This window comes from Stenella coeruleoalba (genome assembly GCF_951394435.1).
Source record: "Stenella coeruleoalba genome assembly, chromosome: 1".
In the NCBI taxonomy this organism is placed as follows: Eukaryota; Metazoa; Chordata; class Mammalia; order Artiodactyla; family Delphinidae; genus Stenella; species Stenella coeruleoalba.
Genome location: NC_137169.1, coordinates 131,732,317 through 131,751,950, shown reverse-complemented (window position 1 = coordinate 131,751,950; position 19,634 = coordinate 131,732,317). Strand labels below are relative to the sequence as shown.

At 32.4% G+C, this 19,634-nt stretch overlaps 2 long non-coding RNA genes across 3 annotated transcripts in view; both read left to right on the top strand.

The window, feature by feature from the left end:
* Positions 1 to 18,992, top strand: part of LOC307182570 — a 57,015-nt gene extending 38,023 nt beyond the window's left edge. Inside the window, exon 3 of the long non-coding RNA XR_013827204.1 lies at positions 17,137 to 18,992. This is a non-coding gene — a long non-coding RNA (uncharacterized lncRNA). The remainder of the gene's footprint in view (positions 1 to 17,136) is intronic.
* The window catches only part of LOC307182557, a 585,550-nt gene that overhangs the window by 481,901 nt on the left and 84,015 nt on the right, over positions 1 to 19,634 (top strand). The gene's annotated exons all lie outside the window — the stretch shown is intronic.

The following is a 19,634-nucleotide window of genomic DNA, read 5'->3' as shown; positions in this document are numbered from 1 at the left end:
AATATAAGCTGATTAAACCAAGAATGTGATCTAAGGGTAGGCAGTGTCCTAGCCAAGGCTACAGCAGGTGCCAGGTTCCCAGGTGAGAGAGAAAGCATAGGTATTTAAGCAATGAAAATAATTAATTGAATTCGAATTCAAAGAGAATATGTAGCGAGAAGTATATTTGGAACCAAGCTATAGATTATACTATGGATATTTTAAAATCTATTTTGACTATGTCAAATCTGAAGTTGCCAGCTTTTTCTGTTTGTAAATATACATATGTATCATGACCAAATTTTTCTCAAAATTGGTTTGATTTTTCTCAGTTGCTTTCCCTTGTTTATGACCTTTTTTTTACATTTTTTGAAAATGTAAAAAATTGAAAGATTATCTAGTTTCTGTGCTATTTTAGACAAAATTTAATGTCTTAAAGACATGAGGGGACATTTAATATTTTAAAGAAGTGTATGAATGGGAAAAATACACTATTTTTTGTTAGATAAAAAGGAATAAGATACTAACAGTTTTACCTATTCACCTATATATTTCAAGCACCTGGCACTTAGAAGATATTCAATAACTATTTGTTGAATGAATGAATTAATCCAGGTTAAATACCTTTATATGTAACCACTAACTTCTTTGGATTAGTTTTTTTCTCCTAAATTTTCAACTGGACATATAACAATTGCAGATACCATTTAGAAAAAGGCAACAAAAACATTCAAATTTTTTATAATATTAAAAAAATTGTTTTTACTTGCGAATCTTTCCATCTTTGGACTGCTTACATTCTTTACATATTTGCACTGAAAATGACCATAATAAAATGGAGTCTGTTTTGTGTATTTTAACTTTATAGCATAGATATTTAGTAATTTTATACGTAAAATACATTTTATAAACATTTTATGATTGTTCTATTTACTATAATTGAATTAATTTTAAATAAAATATTAATAATTTTTCCACTATTATTCACCTGTTTTTACCAATTTTTTTTTTTTTTTTTTTTTTTTTTTTTTTTGCTTTACGCGGGCCTCTCACTGTTGTGGCCTCTCCCGTTGCGGACGCGCAGGCTCAGCGGCCATGGCGCATGGGCCCAGCAGCTCCGCGGCATGTGGGATCTTCCCAGACCGGGGCACAAACCCGTGTCCCCTGCATCGGCAGGCGGACCCTCAACCACTGCGCCACCAGGGAAGCCCCCCAAATTTTTGTTCAAATATAATTCCACAAAGATATTGTTATGCAATGATCTTTGAATTCTGTGAATCATAAACTTAATTCTTTTACTAATGTAATGATTTTATATCTAAATTATACATATACTCATATTTTTCTTCAAAATCGAACCAATTTAGAAAATAAACTATAAATTTAGAAAATAAACTTCTTTTTAGCCTTAAGATTTGTATCATTATTGAAAACAATGTTTTGCTAGCCTAGAATGTAAAAGTCATCATTTAACTTTTCTTCATATTATCGAAGATAAACATTTTCCCAATTATTTACTCACTCTTTTTATTTTCTCTTGTTTTCACTGTTTATATGTTTCCAAGTTTATTATTGTGACCTGTCATTTTTCTTGTAAACTTGAATGAATTCTTTTTATAAAACACATGTGGACTCTGTATCACATGTGAAAAAATTTATTTCTAGAATATCTTTATTGTGATTTAAATTATAATCCGCAGAGTTTTAAATTCTATATGTTTTATGTCAATATTTTATTTGTTGTTATTGCTTAAAGATAAAATTGTTATTTTATTCTTTATTTGAACATTGAATTCTTTGAACGAAGTATTTGAACAAATTCTTTTGCTGTTTATAGTAAAGCCCGACAGAAATGGTTAACAGCAGGCTTACCTTCTGTTCTCTTTCCTTGCTAAAATGATGTCCCTGGTAAAGAAAAAAAGATGTCTTGGTCAAATGCCCTTGTAAACACACTGACAGAATTCTTGTCAGATATGTTAATAGTATTTACTATTGGGAGAATCCTTATCTGTGAAATTCATTTAGCAAAATATACCTGGTTAATCTAGTATTTCTTATGATCAAGAAACAGAAATACAGAAATGTATTAACTTGTGGAGCAGTGCTCCTTAGAAAAAGTCATGTAAGCTTTGTAGCTCTAAGTGTAAAATGGAGGTATTTCAAGTCTGAAACAACTCCCTCTTGTGTAATTGATAGGACTGTATTTATTACGTAGAGATTTCAATGTTGACTTGAGATGGGCTAATCAGCAGTCCCAGGCCACTGTTTTGCCTGAGCCTTGAAATTACTGGTATTATTAAAATTGCTTAGTAAGTGTAGGTATCACCTAATCACTGATACATCTGAGTGTCATTTGATGATCCAGTCTTTGTGTTATCTCATGAGGTGAATTGCAATTATTGATGTTAATTTTACTAAATATTCTTCCATTTCCTCATGTTTTCAAAAAGCTTTCACATATATATGTATAAATGTGTGAAGCACGTGTGTGAGTATAGTCTGTGGACAATATTACTTTTTTCCATCATCAGTGTTTTTTATTTTTAAATTTATTTTATTGAAGTATAGTTGATTTACAATGTTGTTAATTTCTCCTGTACAGCAAAGTGATTCAGTTATACATATCTGTATATTTATATATTATATATATACTTTTCATATTCTTTTCCATTTTGGTTTATCACAGGATATTGAATATAGTTCCCTATGCTATACAGTAGGACCTTGTTGTTTATCCATCCTATATATTATAGTCTGCATCTGCTAATCCCAAACTCCCACTCCTTTCCTACCCCACCACCACCCTCCCCGCCGTTGGAAACCACAAGTCTGTTCTCTATGTCTGTGAGTCTGTTTCTGTTTCGTAGATAGGTTCATTTGCGCCATATTTTAGATTCCACATGTAAGTGATATCATATGGTGTTTATCTTTCTCCTTCTGACTTTACTTAGTATGATAATCTCTGGATCCATCCATGTTGCTGAAAATGGCATTATTTTGTTCATTTTACGGCTGAGTAGTATTGCATTGTATATATGTACCACATTTTCTTTATCCATTCATTTGTTGATGGACATTTAAGTTATTTCCATGTCTTGGCTATTGTGAATACTGCTGCTATGAACATAGGGTTGCATGTATCTTTTTGAATTAGTTTTGTCTGGATATATGCCCAGTAGTGGGATTGCTGGATCATATGGTAATTCTATTTTTAAATGAAACAACCAACAAGGGATTAATCTCCAAAATATACAAACAGCTCATGCAGCTTAATATCAAAAAAACAAACAACCCAATCAAAAAATGGGCGGAAAATCTAAATAGACATTTCTTCAAAGAAGACATACAGATGGCCAACAGGCATGTGAAAAGATGTTCAACATCACTAATTATTAGTTTTTTAAGGAACCTCCATACAGTTCTCCATAGTGGCTGCACCAATTTACATTTCCAACAACAGTACAAGAGGGTTCCCTTTTCTCCACACCCTCTGCAGCATTTCTTATTTGTAGACTTCTTAGTGATGGCCATTTTGACCGGTATGAAATGGTACCTCACTGTAGTTTTCATTTGCATTTCACTAATAATTAGTGATGTTGAGCATCTTTTCATGTGCCTGTTGGCCATCTGTATGTCTTCTTTGGAGCAACGTCTATTTAGGTCTTCTGCCCATTTTTCAATTGGGTCGCTTTCTTTTTTGTTGTTCAGTTGTATAAGCTGTTTGTATGTTTGGGAAATCAAGCACTTGGTGGTGGCATCGTTTGGAAATATTTTCTCCCAGTGCACAGGTTGTCTTTTCATTTTGTTTATGGTTTCCTTCACTGTACAAAAGATTATAAGTTTGATTAGGTCCCATTTGATTATTCTTGCTTGTATTTCTATTGCCTTGGGAGGCTGACCTAGGAAAACATTGGTACAATTTATGTCAGAGGATGTTTTGCCTATGATCTCTTCTAGGAGTTTTATGATGTCATGTCTTATATTTACGTCTTTAAGCCATTTTGAGTTTATTTTGGGGAGAGTTATAACTTCATTGAGTTACATGCGGCTGTTTGGGTTTCCCAGCACCACTTGCTGAAGAGACTGTCTTTTCTCCATTGTATATTCTTGCCTCCTTTGTTGAAGATTAATGACCGTAGGTGTGTGGTTTTACTTCTGGATTCTCACTTTTATTCCGTTTATCTGTATGTCTATTCTTATGTCTGTACCACAATGCTTCTGTTACTGTAGCTTTGTACTAAGTGTTGAAATCAGGATGTGTGAGTCCTCCAACTTTGTTTTTCTTTTTCAAGATTATTTTCTCTATGTGGAGTCCCTTGCAATTTCATATGAATTCTAGGATCAGCTTTTATATTTCTGCAAGAAAGGCTGTCAAGATTTGGTAAAGATTGCATTGTATTTGCAGATTTCTTTGGGTATTATTTCCTTCTTAAAAATAATATAATGTTCCAATCCATGTACATGGGATATATTTCTTATTTAGATCTTCTTTAATTCCATCAGCAGGACTTTAGTTTTTGCTATACAGGTCCTGTACCTCTTTGGTTAAATTTATTCCTAAATAATTTTTTTTTGTTGCTATTAAAAATCAAATTATTTTCTTAGTTTTCTTTCCAGAGTATTCATTGTTAATGTAACGAAATACAATTGATTGCTGATTTTTGTGTGTTGATATTGTACTCTGCAACAATGTTGAATTTGTTCATTAACTTTAATAGTTGTGTGTGTGTAAACTTTAGAATTTTCTATGTATAGAATCATGCTATCTGTGATTAGAGATGGTTTTACTTATTCCTTTCCAATTTGAATGCCTTTTATTTATTTTACTTGCCTAATTGCCTGTCTACAACTTCCAGTAAAATGTTGAATAGCAGGGCCAAAAGTGGGCATTCTTGTCTTGTTTCTGATCTTAGGGTGAAAAAAGTCAGTCTTTCACCATTGAGTATGATGGTATTTGGGGATTTTCTTATAAATATCCTTCATCATGTTGAAGAAATTCTCCTCTACTCCTGTTTTGCTGAATTTTTTTAATCATGAAATGTTCAAATATGTCAAATGCTTTCTCTCCATAAATTGAGATAATCATGTGTTTTTCCCCTAGTTCTCTTAATGTGGTGTATTATGTTAATTTTTCTTATGTTAAAATATACTTACATTCCTGAGATAAATATCACTTGGTCATGGTGTATACTCCTTTTTATATACTGTTGAATTCAGGTTGCTAGTATTTTGTTGAGAATTTTTTGCATTTATATTCATAAGTCTTATTGGCCTGTAACTTCTTTTCCCCTTTAATGTCTTTTTCTGGCTTTGGTAGCAGGGTAATGCTGATCTCGTGGAATGAATTAGGACATGTTCCCTCCTCTTCTATTTTTTGGAACAGCTTGAGAAAGATTGGTGCTAATTCTGCTTTTAATGTTTGGTAGAATTCAGCAGCAAAGCCATCTGGTACTGTACCTTTCTTTATTGGGAGGGTTTTTAATTAATATTTCAATCTCCTTATGTGTTACAGACCTGTTCAGATTTTATATTTCTTTTTGACTCAATTTTGGAAGTTTATGTCTTTCTAGGAATTTGTCCATTTAATCAAGATTAGCTGTTTTGTTGGTATACAGTTGTTTATAGTATTATCCTATAATCACCTTTATTTCTATAAGTTTAATAGTAATGGCTCTACTGTCACTTTTGATTTTAGTAATTTTCATTTTCTCTTATTCTTCTTAGTTAATCTAGCTGTAGGTTTGCCAATTTAAAAAAAAAACTTTTCTAAGAATCAACTTTTGGTTTTATAGGTTCCCTCTGTTATTTTCTATTCTTAATTTTGTTTATGCATTAATCTTTATTATATTCTTCCTTCTGCTAGCTTTGAGCTCAGTTTTCTCTTCTTTTCCTGGTTTCTTAAGGTGACAGCCTGTATTATTGACTTGAGAACTTCCTTCCTTTTCAATGGGCATTTACAGCTATACATTTACCTTTGAGCACTGCTTTTGCCTCATCCCATAAGTTTTGTTATGCTGTGCTTTTAATTTATCTCAAAAGTATTTTCCCATTTTCCTTGTGATTTTTTTCTTTGAACCATTTGTTGTTTAATTTCCACATATATGCAATTTTTCCAGTTTCCCACTTGTAATTGATTTCTGTTATTGACTTCATTCCACTGTATTTGGAGAAGAGAGATTGTATGATTTTTAGTTTGTTAAATTTTACTTAGATTTGTTTTGTGGCCTAATATTTGTGATCTGTCCTGGGGAAATGTTTCATATGCATTGAAGAGAGTGTCTATTTTGACGTTTTTGGGTGGAATGTTCTATATTTGTCTGTTATGTCTAGTTGGTTTACAATGTTGTTCAGTTCCTCTTTTTCCTTACTGAACTTCTGTATAGTTATTCTATCCATTATTGAAAGTGGGACATTGAATACTCCATTATTGTAGAACTATTTCTCTTCATTTCTGTCCATTTTTGTTTCATATATTTTGGGCCTCTGTTTTGAGGCTCTGATTATATTTGTTATATCTTCTGGATGGAGTGATGCTTTCTTGAATATATGATGTCTTTCTTTGTCTCTTGTAACAATTTTTGACTTAAAGTCTATTGCATCTGATGTTATTATAACTACCCAAGCTCTCTTTTGGTTACTATTTACATAGTATCAGATTTTACATCCTTTCACTTTCATCCTATTTGTATCTTTGGATCTAAATTGAGTATCTTGTAGACAGCATATGGTTGGGTCATTTTTATTAAATTCTAATCTGCCAACTCTGCCCTTTGATTGGAGAGCTTAAAAATTTACATATGAAGTAATTACTGGTAAGGAAGTACTTCTGCCATTTTGCCTTTTTTCTATATGTCTTATACAATTTGTATTCTTTCTTTCTTTTCCTTCAATACTGCCTTCTTTTGTGTTTAACTTTTTTGTAGGGCATGATTTTAATTTCCTTCTCATTTCTTTTTCTGTATATTTTTAAAGATTTTTCTTAATGATTACCATGGGGATAAATTTATTAAAAAATAGTTTGAATACCTACTTAAGTTTGATGGTATACAAAATCTTTGCTCCTATACTACTTCATCTCTCCCTCTTTGTGTTATTGTCAGAAATTATATCTTTCATATGCTGTGTACTCATTAACATAGATTTATAATTATTATGCATTCATTTGTCTTTTAAATATTATAGAGAACAAAAATGATTACAAACCAAATATACAGTAATACAACTTTTTTACATTTACCTATGTAGTTTCTTTCACTGGTGTCCTTTATTTCTTCATATGGCTTGGGTTTACTGATCTGTTTGGCATTTCTTTGAGGCCAGGTCAAGTGCCAGTATTTCCCTCTGCTTTTATTTTTTTCTGGTAATGTCTTCAAAGTAACCTTTGAAGGTTACTTTTGCAGGATATGAAATTTTTGGTTGACATTTTTTCCCAACACTTTAAATATGTTATTCCGCTGCCTTCTTACTTCCACAGTTTCTGATGAGAAATTGGCTGTTAATCTTATTGTGGCTTCCTTGTAAATGGCAAGTCATTTTTTCTCTTGCTGCTTTCAAGTTCCTCTCTTTATCTTTCAACAGTTTGATTGTGTCTTGCTGTGAATATTTTAACATTGATTTTATTTGGAGTTAGGTAACCTTCTTGAATGTGTAGATCACGTCTTTCATCAATTTTGGAAGCTTTTCAGACATTATTATTTCAAATATTATTTCTCCTTCATTGCTTAGTCAGACTATTTGAATTTCTGCCTTAGCCTTCACTTACTGTTTAAAGATAGCCAGAGGTGGAAGCTTATCCTCTTCTCAGTTCTTTTCTGAGAATTCATCTAGCTTTGGGCATGTGCAACAGACTTCCGGAATCCCCATACAGGAGTTCTTTAACAGCTTTATTTCAAAGGTATCTCCTCCTACCCCAGCCTCTTACTTCCTAGGCTTTTTGGTCTGTCTGCTGCTTGCCCCATCTGTTTTATCTTACCCCAGATGGTAGCAGGTAGTATATACCTTTAAATTCTTTCAATAATTGCCACAGAGTGGTCATTCCAGCCCTGAAAGAATTCCAAAGGAGGGGAAACAAAAACAAATCCTTGAGAAGATTCCATAGGGGGCTACAAGACAGGACTTGATGTATAATAATAATTCTTTGAGAACAAGATCTGTACTCTTGTTCTTGCACCTCAATGATACCAGGAAGTTTCATAAGAAACATGGTCTTACATCCCTATGGTCACCTCTGATCTAGGTAATGAGGGGTGGGTGGTAGGCAGGTAAGCAAAATTCCACAACATTCTCTTACAAAAGTTGAGGAGCTTATTTATTTATTAAGCACGCCCTTGTTTTTTTGTAAGATTTTAATTAGATTCCAATATTCTGAAAAAGTTGATTCTGACAGTTTTTGCCAGATCAATCACTGTTTCAGTGGAGGAATGGAACTTAAGTTCTCCCTACACTTCCATTTTCCTTGGGAGCACCCTAATAAGTGTATTATTGTTTATGGGAAGGTTACTCATTTATTTGCAGTTATCTAATAAACAATTTAAAAAGTTTAGAATGCATAGAATTTGACCAGTTCCCTCAGATTTTCAATATATTTTCATACATTGTGACTGACTAAGATGACTAGAGAAAGCTGAAATAAAGCTAGCAGTACAAGAAGCCTAACATGTTTGCTCTAAAAAAATCCATCAAATACTCAGGAGTGATGGCATGAGGTCCCTCTGAAAATGAGGCTGGATGTGGGTATGCAAACAGTAATATCAGTTGAAGCTTTGTTTAGTAAGTTGCCAGAAACTGAGATTATCCTTCTCATAGACACACACACACACACGCACACACACACACACACACACACACACACACACACACACACTCACATAAAGACAAATGCTAGCAGAAGTCTAGAGGTTTATTTTCTGGAGAAGCTGACCTCAACTGAATTTGAACTACTGAACTATGAAGTAGTTTGTACCATACACTAAAGAAAAATTAAGTAAATTCTCTGTACTGTAGAGTGAGTCACTTATTCTTCTAGGCTTCCATAGTGGTAGTGGTTTCCAGGTAGGAAATTGATAGGCTTTTCTTCTGGGAAACCTAACTAGCTCCAAAGAAACAATATAAATGTACTATTGTTTAGTGTTCTCCTCACCCAAGTGACCCAGCAGGATTACTCTATAGTAAAGCCAACAAATCAAAACATCCTGGTTCTGCACCATGGAGTTTCCTTATAGTTTTTAACTGCTGCCTTAAATATGGGAAGACATAAATGGGTCCCTAGACATCTGAGAAGAGCTTTTAACATGAAAGACCTAGATTAAAACAAAGAGAAAATATGTGGAAGGTGTAGAGAAATAAAGTTATTTCCTCTCTATTTTTTGATAAAAAGTATGGCCATGGCTTTTATTTTTTAATGCTTTGTTATACTCAGTAGGTTAGGGTATTGTTTTATGTTGATGAAGATTTAGTTAGAAGTATGTTTTTTATATTTATATCAGCTTGATTAGTTTTGGTTTAAAAAATTCATATGTAACTTCTAATTACTTTCTAAAATTTTGGAAATTTTTATGTAATGATGGAATTGCTATAATTATTTTCCAAGTCTGACCTAATATACTACTAAATATGTCTAGTGCTGGTCATTTTTGAATAGATGCTAATGTGTGTGTGTGTGTGTGTGTGTGTGTGTGTGTGTGTGTGTGTGTGTGTTGAGGGTAAAGGGTTGGACACTGTGTAGAGAGAGAATATTCCTTAGTTATCTTATTACTTTCCTAAACTCAGTCTTCTGCATTTTTCACTTTTTAAGCTATTATATTGGATTATTGATTAATTATTTTTTTTTTTTTTTTTTTTTTGCGGTACGCGGGCCTCTCACTGTTGTGGAGCACAGGCTCCGGACGCGCAGGCTCAGCGGCCATGCCTCACGGGCCCAGCCGCTCCGCGGCATGTGGGATCTTCCTGGACCGGGGCACGAACCCGTGTCCCCTGATCGGCAGGAGGACTCTCAACCACTGTGCCACCAGGGAAGCCCCGATTAAATATAAATTATTAAAATTAATTCAGTTTTTTGATTTATAAACACAATAATTATGCAGAATTTTTCATTACTTTATATATTCTGTCTTATCTGCTGGTTGTTAAATTACACTTTTTTTTCTAATTTTGCTTATTTTAATATTTTCTTAATTATATTTTTAGAAGTTTATTTTATCCTTAATCATAAGAATCTGTATAACATGTAAGAGAAGACATGCTGTGAATGAAAAAATAATTTTTTTAAAGTATTGCTCTATCTGTTTTCCGTGATTGCTGACATCTGAAAAGTATATCTAAAAATTTCCTTTGAGATATAACGAATTATTTTAAATATCGGTGTGCACTAAGAGCCTTTTCTTTTCTTTGAAATGATTCCATAATATTTGATACACTGATATAGGTTATTTATTCAGTTTTTAATTTTCCCATCGGTAAATTCAGCAGCTGTCTATAATCACAACATAGTAGTTTAGAACATGAAAGGAAGTCTACCATAGTTAAATGAACCCACATGGGGAATTTAGATAGGCTGAACACTATTACCCATTTTGGGCGACCTCCATCCTGGCAGCACTGATGCCTGTAATCCTTAGAAGTCCCTGTGATCAGGAATAAACTCAATTGGTTAGGTGTTTAGTTTGCTCTGTTTAACACTTGCTTATTCAGTTCTGTGTGTCATAATATGAAGTTCAGAATAATTTAGGGTGAAAATATTTTTCATTCCCACAAAGCATTTGCTACAGAAATCCAGTGCACATATTGGAGGCACATGGTATCATTTCGTGGTATCATTTTTCAGTTTCCAAAGCAATTCTTCAGGTGAAATATGACTTTATGGTTTAAGGAGTCATATTTACCACAAGCTAATGGGATATTTTAGAATATATACACAGCTGTATTCTAAAGAGTATGGGTACTTTAAAATATTTTTTAGTGGGGATAATTAAAATAATGTTGATGGTCCTTAGAGTACAAATATGTGATTCAGTAGAACACTGAGTACAGAGGCACTTTTTTCCTACTAGCTCATGACAGATTTTAGACATGTAGTTATTTTATTTTGGAAGAAGAAAGATTTTCCAAATTGAAAATAAATATTTTAATGTTGGAGAATTAAGTAGGCTATTATCACAATGATGGCTAGAAAATATTAACAGATCACAATTGTGACATTGTGTCCTGAATGGTCTATACTTGATTCATTTTTAACAGATATGGCTAAGGATATATTTAAAAGATGAGGAGCACCAATGCCCTCTCATTGACAGGGAAATAAACTACCTCCCAACAGGTAGACATAATCGTAAATGTTAATATCTCATATTCTAATGAGACAAGATGAATTATGGTAGAATTGAGAGTGACATTACACAACGAGGAAATGGTGAGTGAAATTTCCCATTTATTCAGGAAATTCTGAGTCATTGTATGCTCCTGAACTCTATATGTATCCCCATTTTTTTTGGTTCAATTCTTGTTCTAGTTGGCTAGTCTTTGCTTATTCTGTCTTCCCTCAAGTCTTTGCAAAGGCAATGATAGCAGTTGTGGTGTAATACAGAAAATTTCTAATGTTTGTTCAAGCGATGGACACCTTTTTTGTCCCCTAAATGAAGTATTACTCAAAATGCCATATAGACTATAACAAAAGGAGAGCCCAAGTCATCCTCTGCTTACCATTGCCCTTGCTTCCTTTGGCAGTGTTTCATGAACTCTAAAAAAGGAATCAGTTGTTCCTAGGTAAAAAAAAAACAACAACAACTGTATTTTCGTTTGTTTTAAAGCCGAGGCTTCCTCTCTAAGTAACTGCAGCATTTAAATATATTTTTGGAAAGACATGTCTGATTTGACTTGCTACCGTTTTTTGATTCACATAGATTTTATGTTGAGGATCATGCATTTTGGTACAAGTTAAAGTGTGGTACGATAGCTAAACAGATTTAACACACTGAGAAGTGTATGGAATTTTTTTTACACAATACCAACTGCTTGGTTGTTTGGAAATGTTTGCCTGTGGGTGACTACGAAAAGAGAATTTGAATACTATTAAAGACACACATTCCATCTTCACCAAGAGGGATTTTCCATTATGACAAACAGAAACATCTTGCTAGGTCAGAATGACTAACCATTACTTACATTCTACTTCTACTACATACTACTTCTCATGAGTTACAACTGTGTCATCGACGTATTCCTCTCTCATGCAATATTTGGTGATAATGCAGTTAGAACTTCCCTGTTCTTTATAAACACTGGGAGTTAGTTTTAATTTTCAGTTTTACTTTTTATGAATTAAAAAAGTATATCTACCATCATTAGGGAGTATATTTTAATTATTAGATGGTGAAACATGGCTAAAAGGACACATTGTTAAAATAAAATTTCAGCAAGGAATCTAAATCAGATGTAATTAGTACAATTATATCAAATTCCTAACTGTAAGGTGACATTTTCAGTGAGAGTTGCTGTGATGGAATCTCAGGCCCAGGTATTAACTCATGTTTGTTTTTTATTTAGAAGTATGGAGAGGGTAGACAAACTTTAATAAAGCAATGACTCTAGAATTAAATCCTTTGATGAATGACATTTGAGATTTACTGTATGTTCTCTCTTCCCCTTGGATCCACATCCACCCCTCTCCTGCCATTTTTAAAAGTGATTAGATCATTCACAGAGCACATAGAACAGCTTTGTTTTCCCCTTTTCCTATGTTAAGTGATTTTATATCAAGACTAATGAGATGAATATTTTCCTACAATTTATTCTTAGTATTGCATATCCTGTACTTGAATTGGTTTCATTAATTATGCATCCAGCATTCAAGAGAAGATGAGATATCCAGGAAAATAAGATGATGTTTGCTTTAAAAACTCTTGTTAACTTAATGTTGGGTCCAAATGAAACCTGTTGTAAGGCCTGGTAGGACTGTGTTGCCATAAGTTTCATTGATACTAATCAGATCCTCTTTGTGCTAATGACAAACTACAGTGTATTACCTTCTCTCATCTGCTAATTTTAATTGAAATTGAGATTCTGTGGTTGTGTACTCATTTCTTGTATTGGATTCGAATATGTGTGTGCATTCAATATTTCTTCCTACAATATAAGGAGTACCAATTCAGTCTTGTGTGTGTGTTTGGACATGGCTTGTTTATACAAACTCCTTCAAATACCAGTAGCTAAAGGCTTGAAAAATTTCTATATAATACTACATCCATCATTGGTTGGTTATGAGTTGTGCTGACAGTTCATGAAAAAAGCCTTAACTTAATATTGGCTTAGTATTTACCTGATGTAGGAAATACCCTTCTTTCTTGAGTTTGAATGACTTTTAGATTAGATGCATGATATTATCAGAAATTTAGGTAAGCTTATTACTTTTAAATATTTTAATACAGAACATTTGTTGTTTTCTTATAATTTACATTACAAAACAAAGGGCAGAGGTACAAAAACTATAGAGAGCATTTTTATTTTTACTTATTTTTTATATTTAGGAGATATATTGGAGTTTCTTCCTTGTTTATGGAGTTATAAAATGTTGATGCTTTAAAGATAATTTATTAAGAAATATTTGACAGATGTTATGTCTTTAAGATTGGTAATACAAGGGTCTGTTTTGTCTTTTTGGTTTGTTTTTTGTTTTGCTGTTAGGTAAATTGAGAGCTTACCACATATCACAAAGGCTTGATTTTGTCCAAATAAATGTATTAAATCTGCTGCTAGAAAGCCCAGTGAAAGTGAACACTTGGTTGAGTCTGTAGGGAACAGGTCCCCACTGAGCCTTTACAGAGGAGCAAATGTTTAAAGAAGAATGGAAAGTAGAACAGACACAAAGTTAAGAGACAAATGTGCAGACTCCTGCTTTTAATGGTATTCCAGGGTTTAGCAAGCCATTAACTTTAGTGCTGTAGAACTGCTGAAAGGAAGATTTAAAAATAAAAGTTGTGGCTATCCAGGGACTAAGATGCTGAAGGATCCAGAAAGATCATTTGCTGTTGGAGAGGATCTCCAAGCATGGAAGGTCAAAGTCAATTGAGAAGATATATGGAAATGGTAATTGATTCCCCCTGAAAAGCTGGTGGCCAGTACAGGGAAGGAAAATAAATAAATTGGTAAATCATTGGTGTTTTAAATATTAGGAAAGCCATTTGTAAATCTTTACAGCCTATCTCAAATTTTCTATATATTTAATAAGGACAATTGCCTTTGTGCAAATAAATTGTCAGTAGTTATTGAAAATGAAAATTGTCAGCATTATTGAAGATTTGCTTATGAAGTACTGGGGGAAATTCTCCATGAAATACCATATTTCATCCTGCCAAAGTATCAATCTCTGGTGCACTTCTACATCTTCTAGAATAAGTAACCTTGGTGTATAATCCCCTAATACCTACTGTTACCCATTTTGTCACTCATTTTCCATCTCTTGTGTGAATTTTAAAATATCACAAAGAGCCAGAAATCTTGTTCTTTTGAAAATGATACATTGGTTTTAATCCTGAGGTTGTGATCAAATTTTCGACTGATGTGGTGTACTGTTAGTATTTTTAATTTTTAAAAATGCAAAAAAAGGTCCGGCTTTCCTTTCAATTTAAATCTACTCTTTCAAAAGTAGAGAGAGAAATCTTATCTAGGTTTGATTAATTAGCAATAAAGATGGTTTCCAATAAATCTTTGCTTGTGATTCTTCTTCATATAAAAGGAAACTGACTTGGAGCCAAGTTACCAGCAAGAAATAAATGCCCTTTACTGTTACACTTATTCAGAGATAGGTCTTGGATTGAAGCCACCTATGTAAAAGGAACCATGCATGGTTCATGATGGAAGAGTGCTGTAGATGAAAATGGAAACTTGCATCCTACCGCAGGACAGAAATGAAAAACAAAACAAAACTGACAATGCCTGCCAGGTGCTAGATATTTCTATATACACTAACACACTCAATCTAAAGTCAAGTGCTCTAAATCACCAGGGAAATAATACCATGTATAAAGTACGATGCATAATAACCACAGAGTATGGTTCTGGAGTCAGACTACTTGAGTGTGAATCCCTGCTCTGTCTCATACTAGTTACATGATGTTGGCAAAATACTTATTTTTATGTTCCTGTTTCCTTATTTGTAAAATAACAACACTGATAAGGTTTTAAGGGTTATAAGAGTTAATATTTACATGGCTTTTGGAACAATGCTGAACACACACAACTGCTAGATGAAGGTTTGCTGTTGCTATTTATAGAAGATAAAGATTTAATATCATGAAGTACTGCCTCCTATTGTTATAATCTTTAAAGATGTTATTTAAGCCTAGCTTGAAAAGAAAATGTATATATCTTAATAGCAACATTAGTATCAATATTATTAGATAATACTTAATATTATTACAATTAATTAATACTTAAAATATTCACTATAATAGAATGTATAGCATTGTTTTCAATATTACAAAATAATGTATTTGTGATTAATTGATTACATGTTGTAGAAAAATTGACGATATATACCTAAACAAATGACTACAGTTTTAATTGGATTCTTCCTGATTTTCAGTTTGCTTCATGGCACATGGACTTTAAGGACATTCTGATGCCTGTAAAAGGGAATCGAGCAGTTTCGTCATATTGTTTCCCAGATATTTTGCCTTTATAGATAAGGCCTGGGAATCTACATTATTAAAAATTCCCAAAGACTGAATATCAGTAGGTTGGGACATAAAGTATTTTTTAAAATAAACCTACATGAGAATAGTTTGTAGATAAATTTCACAAGGTCTTGAGGCAATAATGCTGCTTCCTATAGACATTAACATAGAAATAGAAACTAATTGTATAATAGATACAAATTATGAATCCATATTTAAACGTCCAGTGGAAGACTTTCCATCCTATAATTAGTTTCAGTTCTACAAGAAATTATGATATACTCTATGATTATGTGCCTTTGAACACCAGTGAATATTTAATTTATGTTTTGTTGCACTACTCTCATATGTCATATGAAAATATTTGTTCTCACATGTGTCAGATTATATTCTTTTATTTGAAAGCAATCTTTTTTTGAGCCCTCTGTATTATTTCTAAAATGGGTCAAGAATAACAACTTCAAATAACTTGAAATATCTTCTGCTTTTGATGCTGAATAACTGCTGACATATGATTTTATAAATAGACTTTATTTTAAATATGGAAATTCATGGCTTTGTAGTAGTTGAAAATGGGATCTTAATATTTTATAAGCAACTTCTTTTTCCATTTATAATAGAATAGTAAGTAAGCAATGAATTATTATTAAATTTCTTCAGTACATCTGATATTTAGCACATTTAAACATTTATAACTTCCTCCTTTAATTATTCTGTAATATTTTCTGCATATAGATTAAGTTCTTAACTACATAAAAAGAGGTAATAATTATTTTAATAACAATAATGTATGAGTTGATATTTTTCTTGACTATACCACAGAATAAAAAAAGGAAGTGATTTAAAACCTTTAATGAAAAATTATACCTGGATTTAATATTCTTTTGCTTCTGCACTAGTAATTACATTCATTAAAGTTTTAATTTCAAGCAATATTGCCTAGATAAAATTAAATAAGCATCTCCTGTTAGTATCTGTTTATACACTGAACATCATTGCCTTTTACCCTTCATTTCTTGTAATCTACATTCAATTATAATTACTTTTTCTCATTTAATGCTAACCCATATTGTAATAATGCTGCATGTACTGAAAAATTATATAGAGAGCTGCTGGAAGATGTGAAATATTTATTGTACATATAAAATAAGCTTTATATATTCATCTTAACTGAATTTCAATTTGATAAGAACTATGTCTTCTTTAAAACATTATATTAATAAATCTTGGAATAAGTAGGTTGCTGTTTTAGATAAAGGTTTATATATCATTAACCAAATTCAGTCAACATTTGTAAAATTATTATACAGATCATTCTTGATGGATAATTCTTGATATTCCATTCAATAATTGCTAAAATAGTTTCTTTGTTTATGGAGTTGAGGCTGGGTGATGATCCCAGGCAAACATGATTCATCTTCAAAAATGAATTTGGCTCAATTTTTAAACCTATATAAAGGAAGAAATTGAATTTTTAAATTTCTTCCAGAATCTTCCCGATGCTGCCTCTGACAGTGATAATCCTTATTGTATATTGTACACTCTTCATTCTGATATATGTGAAGAAAGGAAAGAAAAGATGGGAGAAAAAGAGATTTGCAGGGGAAAAGAACATACAATAATTATGATAATGAAAGGTGGGTATCTCCTGTAGGGATTATCACACAATGAAAAATGTTCTTCAGTCTATGGAAAAGGGGATATAAATGCCTCCAAAATATAAGTGGAATAGATTCTTGATGGATTGGGATAGACTTGCAGTTATTTACACTTTTTTTTTAAAAGAATTCTATTTTTCAAATAAAACCTAATGAATAAAATGGATGATACAAGTAAAAAATAAATAAATAAAATCAGCTTAATCTGGAGGAAACACAATTATAAAAATTAAAAGAAGAGAGTAGAGATTTACCTTCCCTGAACTTGCTCAAGCCAGGCAGTTCATACTGATAGAATTTTTCCATCCAATTCTGATTTTACTTTTCTTAACTAGATATAACTTAATGCCATCTTTAAAGGAGTTATCTGTGTTTTATTACTTTTTTCAATGTGGTTAGTATCAGTCATTACAACAGTCTTAACTGTGTGGCAGTCTAAATGAAATGTGAGACAGAGTAATTAATCATATTTACCATATTTCTTTAGCTATCATGTTATTATTACTATTATTTTACTTTTGCACTGCACAATCTACAGAATATTGGTAGTTTAAGTCAACCCTGCAGAGTTTAATTTTATCTAATGTAAGAAATTAGAGCTTTGAGGATGAGCAGTATGTTTGTTTTAACTTTTACATGATTTTGAATATCAGTCAAAATGGAAAAAACATTTGTGATATATTTGTAGATAATCCATTCCCAAATTAATGAGGTAAATGTATTAGTCACAGATACTGTAATTATGACCCAGAAATTAATGTAAATCATCTTCGAGGCAGGATGAGTGAATGACTCTTTGTAAGTTAGAGAAATGAAGGAGAAAAAAAAAAATGTTAGGTCTTTAGAGAAGAGTTTCCGTGCAAATGTTTTATTTATTTTTTCAATAGATCCATTATGTCTGAGCAGATAATTTCATAATATCCAAAGTTATAGCCACATATATATTTTAGATTTTGCAGAAATGCTTGTAGGATTTCTTAGGCCTACACTTTAGGTCCACAACTCAGGCAATGTGGCAGGTAAGGGAACTACAGAATTCAGTGGGAAAAAATAAATAAACAAAAATTGTCTTACTACTTCAGCTTCAATGAAAGAGGTGAAGACTTTACAGAAGTTTGAGGTTTGAGTAGCCCCCCCCCCAAAAAAAAGCCTATAAATTCCATTTGCCTAGTTAATATTTGTTTTATTTTTACAATTAAGTTATTTTTAGAATCATATTTCATTAGAAATGGGAATAAATTAAAATGTCCACAAAGAAGATTATAGACAAATATTGTTAGAATACAGTTGGCGTCAGTTTATAAAAACTTAGACTAAGAAAAATAAAGGGTAAAAAAAAGGAGTGATGTTATAAAGTCATCAGTTGTATTATGAAAAAAAAAGATAGGCTCATATGTACAACTAAAAGACAACAGAGCTAAGGCAGTTCCACGAGAGGACAATTCTAACATTTCATTTTAAATATATAGTATTTGGCATGATAGGGCATTGAGGTAGATATATATATATATATATATAGTAGATTGTTAGATAATTGGGCTCAGGGGAGACATGAGGTTTATATCTATATATTCACCTGTCTGTATCCTTTTATTTTCACATGTATCCTCACATACACACAAATAACATAAATGACATATCCATGTATATATGAGAATATATGTGTATGCATATATGAACATCCAAGAATGTGCATGTAGACTTAAGTCTATGGATATGTGTATGTTTGCATGTTTAGCAGGTCACATGAATACAAATAAAAATGAAGCTACAAGATTTGTTGTAATCTGAAAAAGAAATGTAGACTAAGGCACAGAGTGCTGAAGACCACCTTGAAACATATGCATATTTGAGGAGTGTGATAGACAAATGGAATAAGAGAAGAGGTGATTGATGATACAGAAGGAAAGTTAGTGTAGTGTAGCAGTCTCTTCTCACGGAAGCCAAAGGATGAGAAATTTTCAAAAAGCCTAAACGTGTTCAAATAGCAGCTCAATGCGGCCTTCATCACTGGGGTTAGAGTAGACTATTGAGAGTCAAATGACAGAGCATGAAGGGACAGGGACGGTGAGAAACGGAGGTAGCTGGTATGGATTACTCAGTTTAAAAGTTTGCCGGTGAAATAAGCAAGTAAAAAATTGTCTTTAAATTTTGTCATCAGTTTTTTGTGTTTATAATATCTTATGATTTATGGTTCAGCAGAAATATTATAAACTTTTGAGAGTATTCACTAATCTGAGACTTCAAAAAAAATGCTTGAACGATGTGCACAGAAGTTAGGAGCTATAGTCTCTCTTGACTTTGTCATGCATTTTGTTGCCAGTGTGGC